Consider the following 19,548-nt stretch of genomic DNA (forward strand, 5'->3'; position numbering starts at 1 on the left):
AAACTCTAGGAGATCATGCAGCCTTTTCAGGTCATGCCATGCAAGGAGGGTAATGGGTGTGGTCAAGCATGGGTTTCATTGGACTTATCACCATTCCAAGGCAGTTAGATGATGCTGCTTTGTTGGATGTCCCATTGTGCACATGATGGGTTTGTGCTGGGCATTTTTCAGAATCTGTACACTGTTTGTAGTTATGGCCAGGGAGTTGATTCAGCAGGCTGGATTTTATAGTAGAAAGACAAGCCTGCCAAGTTCATAGAACTAGTGTTGTTATACTATCTCTTGGTAGGGATTGTTACTACACTCAAAATGGGAGCATCCACTCACTGGTCAGCAAGCCATAGTTACTTGGAACGGGGAACAGGAGCCCCTGGAAGAGGCCCCCAGGGGGGGTGGGTGGGGAGGGGGACGCCTAAGGTCAGGGAATGGGGGAAAATGGCACACATCTTAAGTGCTCCAAATATACCCTACATGTCCCAAATTGGCCCAAATTGCTCCAAATCGCCACAAATTGCATCAATAGGCCTCCAATGCTACAAAGTGCCCAAATTGCCTTGAATGTCCCAAAATCGCACCAATGCCCCCAAATTGCTCTCAATGCCCCAAAAATACCACAAATTTTCAAATGCCCTGAATGCCCTTCTAGTTGCCCAGATGACCCTCTCCAAAATTCCAAATTGCCCAAATATCCCAAATTTGACTTGATTACCCTGTTAGATCCAGATTGCCCTAAATTACCCCAAATTTGATTGTGATTTGCAAGAGTTGATGATGCATTGAATGTGAACCTTGCGTGCGCGTGTGCACACACACACACACACACACACACACACACACACACACACACACACAGAGGGGGGGGGGGGAGCGAGGGAGAGAGAGTAGTGGGTGCACATTAGGCAATGGAGATGGATGAATAGGTGGCAGGAGTGTGACACAAGCAAGAAAAAAAAAGGAAAAACATCAATTTTTGGCTAGCAAGCCTGGAATGGGCAAGGAACGGTAAGAAAGGTTCCGTGGACGTTTCACCTCGTGGGAGGGTTTGGAACACCTTAGGCCATTCGTATTGGCTGAAATGGCCGTTCCTTGTTTCTATGTAGCAAGCTAATTGTTTATCCAATGATATGCTGGCAACTGCTTGAGGTGTTGATTGGTAGGAGAAAAAGGGTCCTACAAAAATCTTTAGTATGACATGTTTGGGGATTGTTACATTATAAGGTAAATTAAGGGAAACATGCACGAGGATGACCGTCCGGGGTCTTGGGCGCCCGAACGGGGTTTAGGGGAGCCTAGAACCAAAGAGAGTCCAAGAATAGTAGGACTCACCAAGGTTTGACGGCTGGCAATCGGATGACGATGAAGGTGGCTAGCAAAGAACTAGGCAAGGCTGGGAGGTGAAACGATCACTCATGCTCATTTGGTATGGGATTGCTTTCCTCGGGTCTTCATCGTCTTCTTCAGAATCTCCTGTCAAGGTCGTCGCCTGACAGGGATTGTGCACATGAAGGATGTCCTTTTGTGTGTCATACATCTTCTAACTCTAAGGAAGGTTTATTGAAAAGTTAAGGTGCCTAGAAGTTATTGAGCATTTTGGAAGTGTTTAACTCAAGAACCAAAACCCCAACTCGACACAATCCAAAATAGATTTAAGGTAAGAAGACAACATTACAAGATGTATATATAAGTAGAGTGGTGCATCATAAGGTAAGAAGAGATTGCATAATACAATGGCTATGTGATAGGTGAATTGGAAGATCTATAATGGTAGAGCTATGTTCCTCTAAATGGAAAAGGATGTCGTAGTTCCGTACACCAAGAAAAGCCTCATGGGTCTTGGGGCAATCCCACAAACAGTGGATTTGTGGCTTGATTTCTTTGTATGTAGCACAAACTATTGGGACAATGTGAAAACTATATAAGGATCAATATCATCCCAACATATCTCTCATGGGTCTATCCAACATGGATAAGCTAAAGCATCAGGGTAGAGTTGCTTGATGCTAGAAGGTAAAAAGTGCCCATGAGATAAGGGAGCATTCACACTAGAACATAGGAGGAATGCAATAAGTGTAACAAACTGCCCTTGAGTGAATGATGTGAACGTATACAAGGAATAGGTAGATCAATCCCCAAATGGTATCAAGCCGAGTGCCTTGCGAAAGGGTTCGAACTCTAGAGAGAGCTTTCATAAACACATATGCCAAGTTGTCATGTGTAGGGACATAAACCGAGTCAATCTCCCTTGCATGGAGCCTTTTTTTGACATAATGATAATGCATCTCAATGTGCTTAGTGTGAGCATGAAAAATTGGATTTCTCGCAATTGCCATGGCACTTTGACTATCAGTGTAGACAGGAGTGGGTGACTGTTGTCCCATAGTATGATCGACCAAAAGGCGTCTAAACCACACACATTCCAATGTAGCTGTAAATGCTGCCCTGTATTCAGCTTCACAGCTAGATGTGGCCTCTATAGATTGACTGTTGTCCCATAGTATGATCGACCAAAAGGCGTCCAAACCATACACATTCCAATGTAGCTGTAAATGCTGCCTTGTATTCAGCTTCACAGCTAGATGTGGCCACTATAGATTGCTTCTTACTTTGCCAAGAGATGCTTGAATTACTAAGCATGAAACAATTGCCACTAGTGGCCTTGCCTTAGAAGAAAGTGGGAGAATCATGGTGAAGGCGAGGGTCGAAGGAGTGAAGGCAAGGCTAGAAGTCCAGCAATACACCTTCCTAAACACAGTGCTTCACGTAACTCAGGTCATCAGACATGATGCCTCCATGGAAGGGCTAAAAAGGAAGCTGAAGATCTCAAGGAGAGCCATAAAGTATGAGCTCCAAGAGCACACCCCTAGATCTAGAACTAGCCCAAGCTTGATGCAACAAAGGTAACTTTTAATGCAAGCGAGGCTCTCGACAGAGGAGTTAGAGTATAGCTCAGAATTGGAGAATAGGAGCACCGAGAGGAGCCAACCACAGAGGCCCAAGAAGAATCACCAACGAACGAAGGGTCCAATTTTGAGTAACTTGTTAGTTGATGACATCAAGGTAGAGCCCAGTGAACAAATCCCACCCTCCATCTCCATCAACAAAAGCAGAAGGCCAAGAAAAAGAAGATTTTGCTATTGCTACTGTAGAAAGAATGATTGAGTCCAAAAGGAAACGTAGGGAGTTGGTTGAATTTGCGAAGAGAAAGTTTAATGCCAGACCACAAGAAACACTCGATGTACAAATGCTGCAAATAGAGGAACAACTGCCTATCAATTGGGCACTGTAATTGAATCATTGGGAGAATGGGTGTAGGCCATTTGAATTTGAATTCTTCTCCCCTTCTACCTCGAATCGACTGCTACCCCCACAAGTGGTTGAAGGATCCATCCAGGTTGCAAAGAGGCTAAGGAAGCAATGGCTAGACGAGAGAGCTATGAAGCCCAATCTAAATGGTGCTAAAAGATCAGGGACACCAATTTTGAGGCATGAATGGCTTTTTGTAACATGCTACTATATAAAAGGGATGATCCCATCTACATGGCTTATCTGAGGTGCCACGGTTTGAATTTTGACTAGGGGAAGCATGGCAGGTACAACTTTCTTTTAATCTACAATGTGAATGTCGCCACTCCTAAAGAATGCCAGACCTTTGGGGTAGAAGATCTCTGACCCTCCATCACTCACTTCTTGAACGAGTTCACAGCATGCCCACCACTTGTAATACCTCCGCCTCTTGTGAATCCTACTAAAACAAAAACCAGTAGCCCAAGAAGAGCGCTTGCCACCCCTCTATTTTGATATCAATCTAGGGATAGATAGCTATGCAATGACTTGCCTGATGTTAAGGGCTGCTCTCTTGCTAACTTTTTGCATGAGCCTTTTGGAAGATATGAGTGATAGTAGGTTCTCAAAATGTAATCATCCTTTCCTCTCCACTACCCCTCTCAATGTAACAATTAACCAAAGGGCTACATGCAAAGCCATGCATTCTTAGGAAATCTTTTAGGCCCCCTCGAAATGTAACTACTGAAGAGCATTAGGATGAGGTCTAGTGTGCTCTCTCCCGATGCATTCTTAGCAAATTTCTTAGGCCCCCTCGAATTTTGACTATTGAAGAGCATTAGGATGAGGTCTAGTATGCTTTCTCACCCTTGTGTCAAAACAACCAGCCCAATCATTGTTTATAAATGCATGTAAGGAAAGAGTAGTGCGATTAGGATAAAAAAGGCCTAATGTTTGAGTGGCTTTGAGATAATGAAAGACATGTTTAACTGCTTGCCAATGTGTAGTACTAGGGCTGTGCATAAAGCATGCCAACTGAGAGACCTGAAATTGAATATCCGGCCGTGTATTGCACAAATACAATAAATAGCCAACATCCTATTGGTAAAGAGAAGCATCAAAAGGCTCTCTTGCATTGTCAAGTGTAAAGCTGTGGCGTGTCTTAATGGGAGTAGAGATAGGCTTGCAGTCTAGCATTTGAAAACTCTCAAGGAGCTGTCCAATGTACTTAAAGAACTGCAAAATAATGCCCCCCTCAATTGCAGTAAACTATATGCCAAGATAGTAGTGTAAGTGGTCAAGATTTGTCACATCAAAAGCATGTTGCTATTTAGCTTTTAAATCTGAAATATGTGTCTCATGAGGTCTAGTCAACATGTTATCCATATAAAGAATGACAATCAAGAGGCCATCCCCATTCTTGCGGACATAGTGTGCTCTCAATGTGTGAATTACTGAAGCTAAGAGCAATCAAGTATGCATGTATCTTCTCATACCATATCCTAGGTGCTTGCTTTAAACCATAGAGGGCCTTATGCAAATGGCACACTTTGCTTTTTGACCCTTTTTGAACAAAGCTAGGAGGTTGAGTGACATAAACCTTCTCGTGAAGATCACCATTCAAAAAAGCACATCCAATTGATGTGTATGCCGATCATAATGAGCAACCAAAGCAATGACATGGTTAATGATGGTCATATGTGAAGTGGGTGCTAATGTCTTGTCATAGTCAATCCCATGTTGTTGGGCACACCCTTTGGCAACAAGACATGCTTTGTAGTGATCAATACTACAATTAGATTTGTGTTTTGATTTGTAAACCCACTTAGTGCCTACAACACGCTTGCCAACATGCAAGTCACGTAACTCCCATGTGCAATTTTTATCACGATTGTTTAACACCGATTGCATAGCTGCCATCCAATGTTCATTTTGTAAAGCATCATGTAAAAAAACAGGTTCTTCATTGCATGTAGTAGCTACATGTGATTGCGGAGCCAAGTTACCCTGTGCATGACGAGTGGCTGCTCTAGTTCTACCGGGAAGAGGAATGGGCTGTTTGCTGTCCCATAATGTATTTAATAGCCATCTAGGGACTGTTTTAGCTTCCCGAACAGTAGCCCTCTTATAAGCTGCTTCATAATCAGCAATGCCTTGATCAATGGGCTGAAAATCAGGCTGCCATTCAGCATGCGCTTGCTGCTGAGGTTGTTATTGTAACCCCTCAATTGAATGATGAAATTGACCAAAATCGGGTCCACCTTATTGAAATAAAGGGAACAAGCTGTCAAACATGTCCATAGGCCCCACATTGGGCTGATGTTTGCAGTCCATGATGGACTGACCAACATGTTTAGAGAATACCACATCTCTACTAACAAAAACCTTGTTGGTGGACGGTTGGTACAAGCGGTATCTTTTACTTTGTGCACTATAACCAATAAAGATGCATTCGATAACCTTGTCTTCTAATTTATGTCTTTGTGGTTGTAGCGCTACAACATATGCCAAATAGCCAAAGACTATGTGATACCATTGGTTTTTGGCCATTCCAAGCCTCAAAAGGCATACAATCAGCTAATGCTTTAGTTGGGCTATGATTCAACACATACAATGCACACATGATAGCATCGAGCCAAAACTTTGGGGGCAGTCTATTGTGTGATAGTATACAACGTGCCATTTCCATCAAAATACGATCTTTTCTTTTAGCCACATTGTTTTGTTGAGGTGTGTAAGGTGTATTACATTGATGGATAAATACCCCTTTCAACCAAGGAGCTGAACTCTCGTGACATATATTCCCCCCCTTGATCGGTAGGGAGTGTAATCAACTTGCATCCATTGCCATTTTCAGCCAAGGCCAAGAATGTTTTAAAGCATGCAAACACTTGAGATTTGTGTTTCAAAGCATATGCCCAACAATGACGAGTCATGTCATTAGTGAATGTAACAAAGTACAAGTACCCTTTGATGGATTTGACACGCATGGGCCCACAATCATCACTATGCACAAGCTGTAATTTCTGATCAGCATGCATAGTACCACCCTTGGGAAATGAAGCACGAGGCATTTTACCAAGTACACTACTTTCACATACATTGTGAGTAGGTGCTTTCACCGGAGGGTGATTGAGAACCATATTTTTGCTTCTTAGATGTAGCAAATTTCCATAATTAAGATGATCGAATCGTGCATGCCATAACTTAGTGTCATCCACAATGGTGGCATCAACATGTAATGTATCCTATGATGCTCTCCTCTCATGTAAATCAAGCTAATAAAGTTCATTATACAAAGTACTAGTGACAATGAGGGCATCCCCATCACTACAATCGTAAACAATGCATTGATTCATGTGGAATTTGACCACAAAACTAGCATATGCAATGGATGAAACTGAAAGTAAGTTTTTCTTTATACCTGGCACATACAAGATCTCCTCAAGCATAATAGTTTTCCTACTACTGCAATAATAGGAATCAGATCCCCCCTTTTGTACATTTGCATATGATACAAACAAGTTACGAAAGGACGTTATGTGCTTAGAAGCGCCATTGTCAAAATACCAACTGCTGCAATTTTCAGCAACTAAAAGACCATGCTCATGTGAAGAAGGATCATATGAACAATGCATAACAGAGGTATAAGATTGTTGACCAATGTCCAAGCTTGCCAAATGTGTTGTTGCATTCTTTGCATTAGCTTAATTTTCAGCAAAGTGATGCCTGATTTTTTCTTCTTTCACTTGCCATCCTCTTTCAGCATTCTTCAATTACATGCCCCTTCTTGCAATAATTGCACCTATTTTTCTTAATATCATCATCCTTGGTGCTCGAAGAGTCCATAGAAGAAGTTGTTTTGCCTTTTCCTTTGGAGTTTGAGGGTTGCCATGACTTGCCTTTGTTACAATGATTGGTTATCCATACTTGTATTAGAATGATTCAGCCTTGATTGCTCTTCTTGCAACAATAGTGATACCGACGCATGAAATGTATAAGCATTAGCATCTCCCTTTGCAAGCAAATGAAGTGTAGTGTCAAAACTTTGATAAGTATTAGGTAGACCAGCCAAGACCCTAGATGCAAGAGATGTGTCAGGAATGATTTCATCAATGTTAGCAAGTTGCTTTGTAATGTCCTTGACACGTATAATATAGACCTCCACAGAAGCATCCTTTGTCATGTGCTCCATCTCAAGCTGCTTACACAAGTAGGCTAGATGAGTCTCATTGCACACCTGATACAGTGAGGCAAGCTTATCCCAAGTATCCTTGGTGGTTGTGTATGACCGCATTGTTAGAGCTAGACATTCCTTGGACATGCAGGAGTAGCAGGAGTAGTGGTGCAGTAGGTGTCACAGGTGCTGGAGGAGTGCCACGTGGCAGTTGGTCAATCGGACTGTGCCACCATCAGCCGGTGCCAACTCGCCCAAGGTCCTACTGCCGCTAGCTTGGTTCTCAGCTCGAGGTAGAGTTTTCAGCTGCTGTGAGGCGCTGCTGACGTGGAGGAGGAGCTGTAGCTGAGCCGTCTCTTGTCTACTCCAGATCTGTCCAGTTCAGCCATCAGCTCCAAATCTGTCCATTTGCTTCAGATCTGTCCAGCTCAGTCATCTGCTCCAGATCTGCTGTTTTCAGCCTGCACGCAGTCCAACGCGCAGTCCCACATGCAGCCCTGCACACAGCCGGAGGAGCTGTTGCTGTTTTCAGCTTTGCCCGCCATTTTCTCAGCTCTACCCGCCATTTTCTCGGTCTTGCCCACCAATTCCTGCAAACCCTAAAAAGTTCAAAAACCCTAATTTTCAGATTTGGGGTTTTCTCGAAATTTTTGGAATTTCCAGCCTATTTCAGCCGTCTCTTCTTGAATCTCAGCTTGTGCTGCCCAAAAATCTGCGGCTTTTACTAATTTTTACTCGCGGAGTTCGAATTGACAACCAATTCGAAGAAATTTCTCAATTTTTGGGACATTCCCACAAAAAATTTGGAGCTTTTGCCTGATTGGAGGCCCTTTGTGCAAATTGTTACCAAACTCATAGACATTGTGCAATTTCTTCCACATTGGCTCAAGAAAATTTGGGGCTTTTCAGTTTTTTGGATCCGACATGCATCAAAGGCAGATTTCAGCTGCTGTTCATTGTTGACACACATCCCGAGGTGATATTTTTGCAGAAATTCCAGTTGTAAGATATAAATTTCTTCAATTTCTTTGAAATTTTAGAAAGAAATTTGGGGCTTTTGCCCAACACGCACTCCAAGGCAAGCAACAAGCAATACAACAACATTTAATTGTTGTTACAGTCAGATTGGATAGAGAATTTTGTGAAAAATCGGTAAATTTTGGTAAGAATCAGCATTAAGTTGCTATATTTTGTACTTTTGTGGACACATATTTGGAGGCGGGTGTGGTACAGCAGTATAGTGCTGTAATTTATTGGCTGAGTGCTGATTTGGGTGGCATTGTGCACACTTTGGCATTTGAGTGATAATTTGATACTTGTTTATTAATCCCATGGGGAATTTTGGTACTTTGAGGAGTATACTCTATACTTGAGCATTGAAGTATTTGGCTGCAGATGTTTGTCTATCATTGACAGTATGGCACGTCAAGGGAATAATGATCAGAGCAACATTCTTGGTGCTCTCACTTAGGAGAACAAATTGGATGGCTCAAACTACCCATTGTGGAGTTTTATGGTCCGTAACTTTCTTGTGGTGAAGGACTTGTGGAACTATGTTACAGGTGATTTGCAATGACCAGGAGGCCTTGCACCTTAGACACCTTAGTGTGACGCTCGAGGATAGGTTGTTGGTGGTGATATTGGTGCTGCTACTATTGCTGCCTCTCCTTTCCCTCCTATTGAGGATCAGAGGAAATGGGGCTCAAAAGATACACATGCATTTTCTTTGATTGCCTTGTCAGTGAAAATGATAATTATTCTGCACATTCGGTCTTGTAAGACCTCAAAATCAGCATGGAATGTACTTGAGCGTATGTTTGCAGTATACAATGAGGCAAGGATATCCTATCTCTGCAGAGAGTTAGTCAATGTGACCATGGATGAAAGTGATAGCATGACAGAGCACCTTACTCACATATAGGATTTGCGTGAGCAGCTCCTCAATGTTGATGAGGTCATTCAGGGTGTTGAATTGGAAAAATCACATTGAACTCTTTTCCAGAGTCATACCTTGGTTTCCAGACCTCTTTGATGTTGTCTTTGAGGGGGGGGAGAGGGGGCAGCATCCCCTTACATTTGTGGAGTTGGAAGGCCTCTTGCTGCAAGAGAAACAGACTGGAAGAATGTGGCATTGTGTTCAGGTGATGTGGCTATGCTTTCCAAGTTCAAAGGCAAAGGAAAAGTCAAGCAAAATGTATAAAATCAGCAAAAGGGTGATGCTGGACAGCCATCAAATAAGGTTGTCCAAGACATAGAAAAGACTAAAAAGAAGGGGAAATGCTATTATTGCAAAAAGCCCGGTCACTATATCAATGAATGCAGAAAGAGATCGGCCAAAGAGAAGAAAAAGAACTCCGGTTTGGCTGTCCAAGAAACATTAGCCAACAAATCTACTGATGATGACACTTTAGCCAACTTTGTAGAGGAGGACTATGCATTTCTCACATGCAATTATGATTCTTCGATGGCTGATTCAGCATTTAATGCTGCTGAAATGTAGCAAACATGGTATTTTGATAGTGGGGTATCAAAGCACATCACTTCCAAGAAGTGTTTATTTACCTCTTTGCATTCAGCCCTTGCTGGAAAGCGTGTTACATGTGCGAACAACAACAGTTATGATGTATATGGAATTGGGACAGTCACTATTACTGCTGCAGATGGTTGTGAATTCATGCTTCTAGATGTCTTGTTTGTACCTGGCATTACAAAGAACTTGTTGTCTATCTCTGCTTTTAATAAGCATGGCTTTCAGGTCATCTTTGAGGATGACAAATGCAATGTTAGAGACAGAGAGATGGATTATGCACTTAGGTCTGGCACCGTGTATAAGGGTCTATTTTTGTTGGATACATATGATAGATAGTCTTATGATGCTTTAGCAGTCACTACTCTTTCGTCCGCTATGCAAAACGCGGAGCTATGGCATGCTCGCTATGGACACATGAGCTTTGGGAGTTTGATGAACCTCCAGAGGTGTCATATGGTAGATGCATTGCCTCCAGTGGAGACTCCACCTCCTCATGCATGTGAGGGATGTATTTTGGGCAAGATGCATAGGTTTGCCTTAAAAAAGGATGGTGTTGTGCGTGCTGTCCGAAAAATGCAGCTTATTTACTCTAATGTTTGTGGTTCCATTTATGGGTGTATGAGCTTATTCACTCTAATACTTTGTTACATTTATGGATGACTACTCTCGGTATACATGGGTGTATGGGCTGAAGGAAAAATTCGATGTGTTCATGCATTTCAAACATCTTGTTGCAAACCTTGAAGCCGAAACTGACTTAAAAGTGCAGACACTTCGCACAGATAGGAGGGGGGGGGGGAGTACATGTCTCGTGCTTTTGAGACATATTTGCTTGATCATGGCATTACGCATCAAGCCACTATTAGAATGACTCCTCAGCAAAATGGTGTTGCTAAAAGGAAGAATTGGACTCTTATGGAGATGACTTGTTGTATGCTAAAAAGCAAGGGGCTACCTCATAAATTTTGGCTAGAAGGCCTTTAGTGTGCAAATCATGTGTTGAATTGTGCACCAACTAAGGCACTGAAGATGATCACACTGTTCGAAGCTTGGCATGGCAAGAAACCCAAAGTAGACTACTTTTGGGTGTTTGGTTGCACAGCCTATGTACATGTTCTGAAAGAGCTTCGTGGGAAGCTTGATGACAAGGCTGTAAAATGCATATTTATTGGGTACAGTTCGGAGAGCAAGGGTTTTCGCTTGTATGATCCACGCACGAAGAAAGTCTTTGTTAGTAGGGATGCCCTATTTGCTGAAAATGCTGCATTTTCACATGATTAGTTTCAAACGCCAGCCACCCACGACATTGGTGATGTCTTTGAGGGTCTTTTGCCACTTACTTTGGAGTTTGTGCCTACTGTAAATGGCAGGACAGACTTAATACATCAAGCTGTTGCTGCACCATATGCTCCGGAACAGCAGGGTATCAATGATGGTTTGCCACATGTAGTGGAAGAAGTAATACACATGAAAGGGCTGGTGTAAATGTAGCCAAAACAGTCCCAAGATGGCTGTTACAAACTCTACAGGAGAGTAAAATGGATGCTCCTATACCTCAACGCACTAGAAGGGTTGCCAAAAATGCAGCAAATGATGCAGGGGGGGACACATTTGATTGATTTTATAGAAGTAGATGATTGTGATGAGCATGTGTTTATGACCTCACTACTGGATGATAATGAGTCTACTTCCTTGGACGAAGCTCAATAAGATGTACATTGGATGCATGCCATGTAGGATGAGTTAGACTCTATTGCCACTAACTCTACATGGGATCTTGTGGATTTACCACTTGGCAAGAAGGCCGTTGGCACAAAATGGGTTTTTAAACTCAAATGCAAGGCTGATGGTACAATTGACAAGTACAAAGCACGGTTGGTGGCAAAAGGCAATGCACAGAAGAAGGGCATAGATTATAAAGCAACTTTTGCTCCTACATCCCGTATGAGTACGGTGAGATGTGTGATTGTTATGGTTGCAAATTATGGCTGGAAAGTACATCAGTTGGACATTAAGACAACATTCTTGAATGGGGATTTGCATGAGATGTTTATGTGTCACAACCTCCAGGGTTTGTGGTCAAAGCGAAAGAGCACATGGTATCTGTTAGAGATCAGCGCCTGTACGGGACTGCACAGTCCAGTCGGACTCTGCAGTCGGATTGCCACGTGGCAGTCCAACTGCCTGCAGTCCAGTCGGCTGCATTTAATGCAGCCGACCTGCCCTGGTTTTCGCCCAGTTTCCTGGCTATAAAGAGCTGAGGACTTCAGCAGTCTCCCACACTTCTCTGCTCGCAGATTACAGACTGGTGGCAAGCGCAGATTCCGTCTCTGTTCGCAGATTTCAGACAGGAGACAGTGTGCGTTCTCTCTCTCTCTCAGTCCTACGCTTCCGCACCACTGCACTCTGACTTGGTATCAGAGTAGTGTTAGAGGGCTGACTGAGCGCAGAACCAACCTGAAGAGGAGTTTCTATCGTGACACAAATTTGCGTTTTCAGCGTTTGAGGGCAGGCAGGAGGGCTGCGCCTCGGAACAAGGCTGAAGTGAGCGTGGGCGCGCAGGAAAGGAGTCCAAGTGGTGGATTTGCTGCTGTTTACTGCTGTTTGACGAGGAGGAAGTTTGAGTTTTCAGCTTCCAAGTACCGGTTTTGTTTTTTCATCGCCTCCGGCGGGTGAAGAAGTTACAGGACACGGAAGAGCCTTAGCAAGCTGAGTTTTCACAGTCAGAGGGGGCTGCTTTTGCGTTTGCGAAGGCATTACAGGTGAAGATGTCTGCAGAGATTGACTTGGAGTTCCAGACGATTATGGACCGGAAGGTGCTTGTCTTACCGGCTCTTCCCGCAGATCAGAAGCTCGATGGCGACAACTACCGCATCTGGCGCATCATGATGTTGGCCATCCTTGAGTCCTATGATTTGACGGAGCTTGTACAGGAGATCGACCGGTCCTCGGTAAGAGATAAGTCCAAACTCTCTTCCGATTGCTCGTACGGAGTTGGCCAAGGTTCAGTCTCACTGGGACAAATTGAATGCCAGGATTCGTTTTTTTCTTTTTCTATCTTGTACTACAGCCGTGATCGCTCACATCGAGCACTTGACAGTGGCTCGGGAGATATGGCTGGAGCTTGATCAGATGTACAATCAGATGACCCTTATGAAGTGGGTTTCTTTGGAGGTTCAGATGCGGACCTTGTCTGTAAACAAGTCTTCTTCGCTGCGGGAGTACATCAACAAGCTAAGACAGCTTCAGATGCAGGTTCAGAATGCGGGGAAGCCGATTTCCTCCGAAGACATGGCGATCACACTCTTGCCCCAGTTGCCGCCACGATTCGGTACATTCTACTCCGCCCTTATTGCTTTGGGGCGGGAGTCTACTCTTCGGTGGGAAGAGTTGGTTCCTATGGTCTTGGACCAAGAGGAACAATTAAAGGGACAGAATGCTTCCAAGTCGGAGGCGCTGACAGGTCAAGCCTCTCAGAAGAAGGGGAAGGACCAAAAGAAGAAGAAGGGGGATAACAAGTCAAAGAAGGACAAGGACAAGGACAAGGACAAAGAATCCACATGTCATATTTGTGGAAAGACTGGCCATTGGAAGAAGGATTGCCCTGACAAAGACAAGAAGGACACCAACATGAAGGACACAAAGGATTCTGGAGCGGTGGCTGCACCCTCATCAGCTGCATTTCTTCATCTAGCTGTCATTGAGGACTCTTCACCGAATGCTTCTGATGCTGCGATGACGGCTCCCCAAGCTCGAGAGTGGATCGTTGATAGTGGTGCCTCTCGGCACATGATTCCTTCATCAGATGGTGTCGCCCAGTTGCAACCCTCGCGTGGGCAGATTCTCATTGGAGATAGCTCTTCAGTGTCTATTGCAGGACGGGGTAAGATGCAGCTTATTCCAGATGGACGTGGTGGTACCCATACCTCAGAGGTCTTGCATGTACCAGGATTAGGGTATCATCTCCTATCAGTTCATAAGATTTGCTCCCTTGGACTTTTGGTGGAGTTTGACAGTAATTTGGTGTGAGTCCTTGATCGTGGTTCAAGGAAGGTTCTATCATCCGGATATGAGGAGAACGACATCTATAAATTGAAGTCTTCCATCGCCCTCTCTACTCTTCTTCTTACCTCTCAGACATAGTCAGAGCTATGGCATGCTCGGTTTGGTCACCTCAACTATGATTATCTTCGGAGGGCGTCACGTGGACAGCTTGTTCAAGGGTTGCCGGATATAGTGGTGAGCCAGCAGCCATGTGTCTCTTGCATTCGTGGGAAGCAGCATAGGGATGCCATTCCCCACACAGCTTTGCGGCGGTCTACTTCACCGATGGAGCTTGTATCTACGGATCTATGTGGCCCTATGAGGAACGAGTCCTTACGTGGGAGCTTGTACTTCATGTTGATTGTAGATGACTACAGCAGGATGACATGGGTCTATTTCTTAGCATTGAAGTCAGAAGCTTTCTCCCGCTTTAAGGATTGGCTTCTCTTTGAGGAGAACCGATCGGGCCGGAAGTTGAAGACCTTGCGATCCAACAAGGGCGGTGAATTTGTTTCTAATGATTTTGCTCGGTTTTGTGCAGATAAAGGTATTTACCAGGAGTTTGCCAATACCAACACTCCTCAAGAAAATGACATTCTTGAACGGAAAAACCGCAGTGTGATCGAGATGGCGCGCACCATGATGGAGCACCGACAGACCCCTCAGATTCTATGGGCCGAGGCTGTGGCTACTGCCGTCCACATCCTTAATCGATCGCCCACTTCGGCTGTTGATGGGATGACCCCTTTTGAGGCTTACTTTGGGACTAAGCCCGATGTTTCTTACTTCAGGGTCTTTGGGTGTGATGCCTATGTTCACATTCCCAAGGCTCACCGTGATAAATTTGAAGCAGCTTCCCGAAGACAGGTATTTGTTGGCTACAGCTCCCAGTCCCAAGGCTATCGATTGTATGATCCCGTCAAGCAGGATGTGTACACTAGCCGTGATGTGCGGTTTGTGGAGGTTTCGGCCATATCAACGGGTGAGGAGCATCCCGTTCTTGGAGATCTAGGGGAGAGTTGGGCTCCTGCTACAGTTCCATTGGAGCCCGTGCCTTTTGATTATGATTCTGTTTCTGACATAGAGTCTATTGTTCCACCGGTCACCCCTGAGGAGTTACCACCGGTGGATATTCTAGAGTCTTCAGCTGATGGAGAGAGACGAGGGGAGGTTCGGCCTCCTCCTCGATGGGCCCGTGACACACTCCGTGATTCAGGGATCGAGGGGGTTCCTGAGGAGTGGGGACCGCAGGATGGTCCGCGGCGGTCACGGAGGCACCAGGCACATTCTACGGAGCTTGTTTGCTCTAACTATTGTTTGATGACTCGTGTTATGCAGGATCGAGAGCCCACCTCCGTGAAGGAGGCTTTACAGTCTGCACCATGGAAGAAAGCTATGGAAGTCGAGTTGGAGGCTATTGAGAGGAATGGCACTTGGTCACTCGTACCTCACCCCCCGAATAAGAAGGTGATTGGCGTCAAATGGGTCTTCAAGACCAAATACCTTAGCGATGGTTCTTTGAATAAGCACAAGGCTCCCCTTGTTGCTAAAGGTTTTGCACAGTGCCCAGGGATTGATTGTCATGATACTTTTGCCCCCATTGCTCATATGGCGACCATTAGAGCTGTTCTTGCCTTGGCTGGCCTGTTTACCAGTTGGATGTGAAGTCGGCCTTCCTCAATGGTGATTTGAAGGAGGAGATCTATGTTGAGCAGCCTCCTGGCTTTGGATCTTCAGATGGGAAAGTCTACAGGTTGAAGAAGGCCTTGTATGGCCTCAAGCAGGCTCCGCGTGCATGGAACGAGAAGATTGATTCGTTCCTTCAGTCTCAGTTGGGATATCGGTGTTCTACGGCCGATCTGCAGCTTTATGTTCACACTTCCGAGGATGGTTGTGTGCTTTTTGTATTGTATGTTGATGACTTGATTGTCACAGGTGATCATGCACAGCAGGTCCAAGAGATGAAGTCAGCTTTACATCGGACGTTCGAGATGACGGACTTGGGTCTACTCCATTTCTTTTTGGGCCATGAGATTTATCAGTCTCAGAGGGGGATCTTCATCTTTCAGCAAAGATATGTACAGGAGCTCTTGGTGTCTTTTGCGATGGAGGATTGTCGGACCCTTTCTACTCCTATGGATCCGAATTGGAAGGCCACTTCCTATTCAGCTTCTCCCCTGGCGGATGCTTCCCGCTATCGTCAGTTGATTGGATCCTTGATTTGGCTTCTCAACACTGGTATTGATCTTTGTTTTGCTGTTGGGCTCTTGGCAGGGTTTATGAGTGAACCTAAGACGGTGCATTGGCAGGCTGCTCAGAGGATACTTCGGTATTTGAGGGGGACGTCTGATTTAGGGATTCATTATCCCGCAGGGACAGATGGTTCAGATCTTGTACTTGCAAGTTGGAGCGACTCGGATTGGGCCGGTGATGTGGACTACAGGCGGTCTACTACAGGTTACTGTTTTACCTTGGGTGCAGGTGTTATCTCATGGAGTAGCAAGAAGCAGCCCACGGTAGCCCTTTCGTCTACTGAGGCGGAGTATCGGGCCGCGTCTTCCACCACATGTGAGGCTGTGTGGCTTCGGAGATTGTTGGAGGAGTTTGGCTGCCCCCAGACTCGTCCTACTTTGCTGCAATGTGACAATGAGAGTTGCATTGCCTTGGCACGGAATCCTGTTTTTCATGCCCGGACGAAGCACATAGAGATCCAGTACCACTTTATTAGAGAGAGGCTTCTGGATGAGACTATCACTGTGGAGTATTGCAAGACCGAGGACAATCTTGCAGATTTGTTTACGAAGGCACTTCTCCAGGCTCTACTTCGGAGACATTCCAGATCCGTCAGGCTTCTGCCCCGCCCAGGCTCTGAGAGGGGGTGTTAGAGATCAGCGCTTGTACGGGACTGCATTGTCCAGTCGGAGTGTGCAGTCGCCACGTGGCAGTCCGCCGACTGCCTGCAGTCCAGTCTGCAGCCGACCTGCCCTGGTTTTCGCCCAGTTTCCTGGCTATAAATAGCCGAGGACTTCAGCAGTCTCCCACACTTCTCTGCTTGCAGATTACAGACTGGTGGCACGCGCAGATTCTGTTTCTGTTCGCAGATTTCAGACAGGAGACAGTGTAGACTGCAGCAGACTTCGAGGTGAACAGCAGGTTGCATTGTCGAGGTAGAGACACGCAGTCCATCGCACTGCGCCCGTGTATATATCTGCATATCTTTGTATTCAGCACACTTTATACAGCAGATCTTCATCTTCCACTGTCTCTTTCTCTCTCTTCTCTCTCTGCATTCTCTCTCTCTCAGTCCTACACTTCTGCACCGCTGCACTCTGACAGTATCATCATGTCACAGTCACAATATGTGGATAAGCTGCTACATAGGTTTAGTATGCAAGATTGCAAACCTATGTACACTCCTATGAAGCCATGCTTAAAGCTGTCTATGCATGATGGCGAAGAGATGTTTGATGTTGCAATTTACAGCAAGGCTGTTGGCTGTCTTATTTATCTTTGTAACACACGCCTTGACATTCAATATGCCGTATCTCAGGTGAGCAAGTATATGCATAGCCCACGAACCATACATTGGCAAGCTGTTAAGCGGATCTTCATATATTTGCAAGGTACTCAGTCACATGCATTATTATTTCCTAGGGGGGGAGACTTGCACTTACATGCTTACAATGATTCAGATTGGGCTGGTGATGTAGACACTAGGGAGTCTACTAGTGGACATTGTTTCTTTCTAGGCCGTTCATGCATTTCATGGCTAAGCAAGAAACAACTTACAGTGGCGACCTCGTCTTGGGAGGCTAAGTACAGGGCATCCTTCACGGCAACAATGGAATGTGTATGGTTACGCAGATTGTTGGTTGATCTACATTTATCATTGGAGGGTCCACCCATTCTTTCTGATAGTCAGAGTGCTATTACAGTAGCATAAAATCTTGTGTTTCATGCTCGCACGAAACACATAGAGGTGCATTACCATTATGTCAGAGAGAGATGCTATGCAGGAGATCAACTTGATGTATATACCCACACAGAAAAATGTTGCAGACATTTTCACCAAGGCACTACCATGCGAGAAGCTTGAGGCTTTTCGAAAGTCCTTAAACTTGTTACTGTTTGGTGATTGATCATTCTTGTACTTCATCACATTGACACTGCAGGGGGGTGTTAGAATTTATTGATTCTATGGGCAGCACCCAATGTAATTTGTGTGGTGTGGACACTTATTAAAGTGTCAATGTAAGGTGTGTATACCTAGTGTCTTAGAAACTTATAGTGACACTAGGATCTAGAGTAAGATAAACCTAACTCTAGTTAGTTGACGGAAGGCTGGTTAGGTCAACCCTTGACCTAAATATAAGTTGTACTTTCACTCTATCTTTCATTCCAGCAAGTACACTTTTTTTTTTCTTCAGCTGACTCTCTTGCTGTCATTGTCTCTTCTCTCTCTCTCCATAGGTGGCTACCATTTTCCAACAATTTATAGGCTTTGATTTCAACAGTCCTAGTTTTCACAGATTTCAGGCTGCAGACTGTGGAGACTGCCCTTGGGGCTGAGAGAGATTGAGATCTTTGAGGTGAAGACATATGCAGATATTCTCTCTGCACGCATGTATAATTTTGCATCCTCATACAGCATTCTTTATTGCAGATTTTGTGTGTTTCACTGTCTCTTTCTCTCTCTCTCTCTCTCCTCTCTTTGTTTACTCTTTGTCTTGGTCATTTGCTTCCGCATTGCTTCACTCTGACATGGTATTAGAGCATCGAAGGACAGACTCATCTGAAGAGGAGATTTCAGCGTGACACAAGGCTGTGTTTTCCGCGTTCAAAGGACGGCGGACTCATCTGAAGAGGAGATTTCAGCGTGACACAAATGCGAGCAAAAAGGCTGTGCATTAGAACACGATTGAGGTGAGCGTGGGTGTGCGAGAGAGGAGATTTGTTGAAGTTGCTGCTGGTTTTTGCTGTTAGAGAAGGAAGAGGGCTGCGTTTTGGGCCTTTAAGTGCATATTTACCTTTTCATTGCCTCCGGTGGGTGAAGAAGGAGCGGGATGAGCGAACCATAGCCCTAGCAGGTTGTCTTTTAACAATCAGAAGGGGTTGCTCTTTGTGTTTTGTGCAGGCATTGTAGGTGAAGATGTCTTCTGAGGTCGAGACACCGTTTTAGGCGATCATGGACCAGAAGGTACCCATCTTACCGGCGGGTCATAATACTTGCTATTGTGGAGTCCTATGATTTGGCGGAGCTTGTTACAGAGACTATTCATCATCCTTCTTGGCGAGACGAGTCCAGACTCTCCTCCAGTGAAAAGGTGGATTTTGCAAAGGCTTAGGCACATTGGGATAAACTCAATGCTCACATGCGCTCGTTTTTATTTCTCTCATGTACTACAACTGTTATCTCTCATATTGAGCATTTGACGGTAGCTCGGGAGATATGGTTGGAGCTTGATCAGATGTACAATGGAATGACCGTCATGAGGCGAGTTTCTTTGGAAGTGCA

At 44.8% G+C, this 19,548-nt stretch overlaps 1 protein-coding gene across 3 annotated transcripts in view; it reads left to right on the top strand.

The window, feature by feature from the left end:
* LOC148021265 (ribonucleoside-diphosphate reductase subunit beta) overlaps window positions 1–19,548 on the top strand; it is a 137,419-nt gene that overhangs the window by 51,035 nt on the left and 66,836 nt on the right. The gene's annotated exons all lie outside the window — the stretch shown is intronic.

Source organism: Lygodium microphyllum, chromosome 18 (genome assembly GCF_053477565.2).
Source record: "Lygodium microphyllum isolate KBCC chromosome 18, Lygodium_microphyllum_v1.1.10, whole genome shotgun sequence".
Classification (NCBI taxonomy): Eukaryota; Viridiplantae; Streptophyta; class Polypodiopsida; order Schizaeales; family Lygodiaceae; genus Lygodium; species Lygodium microphyllum.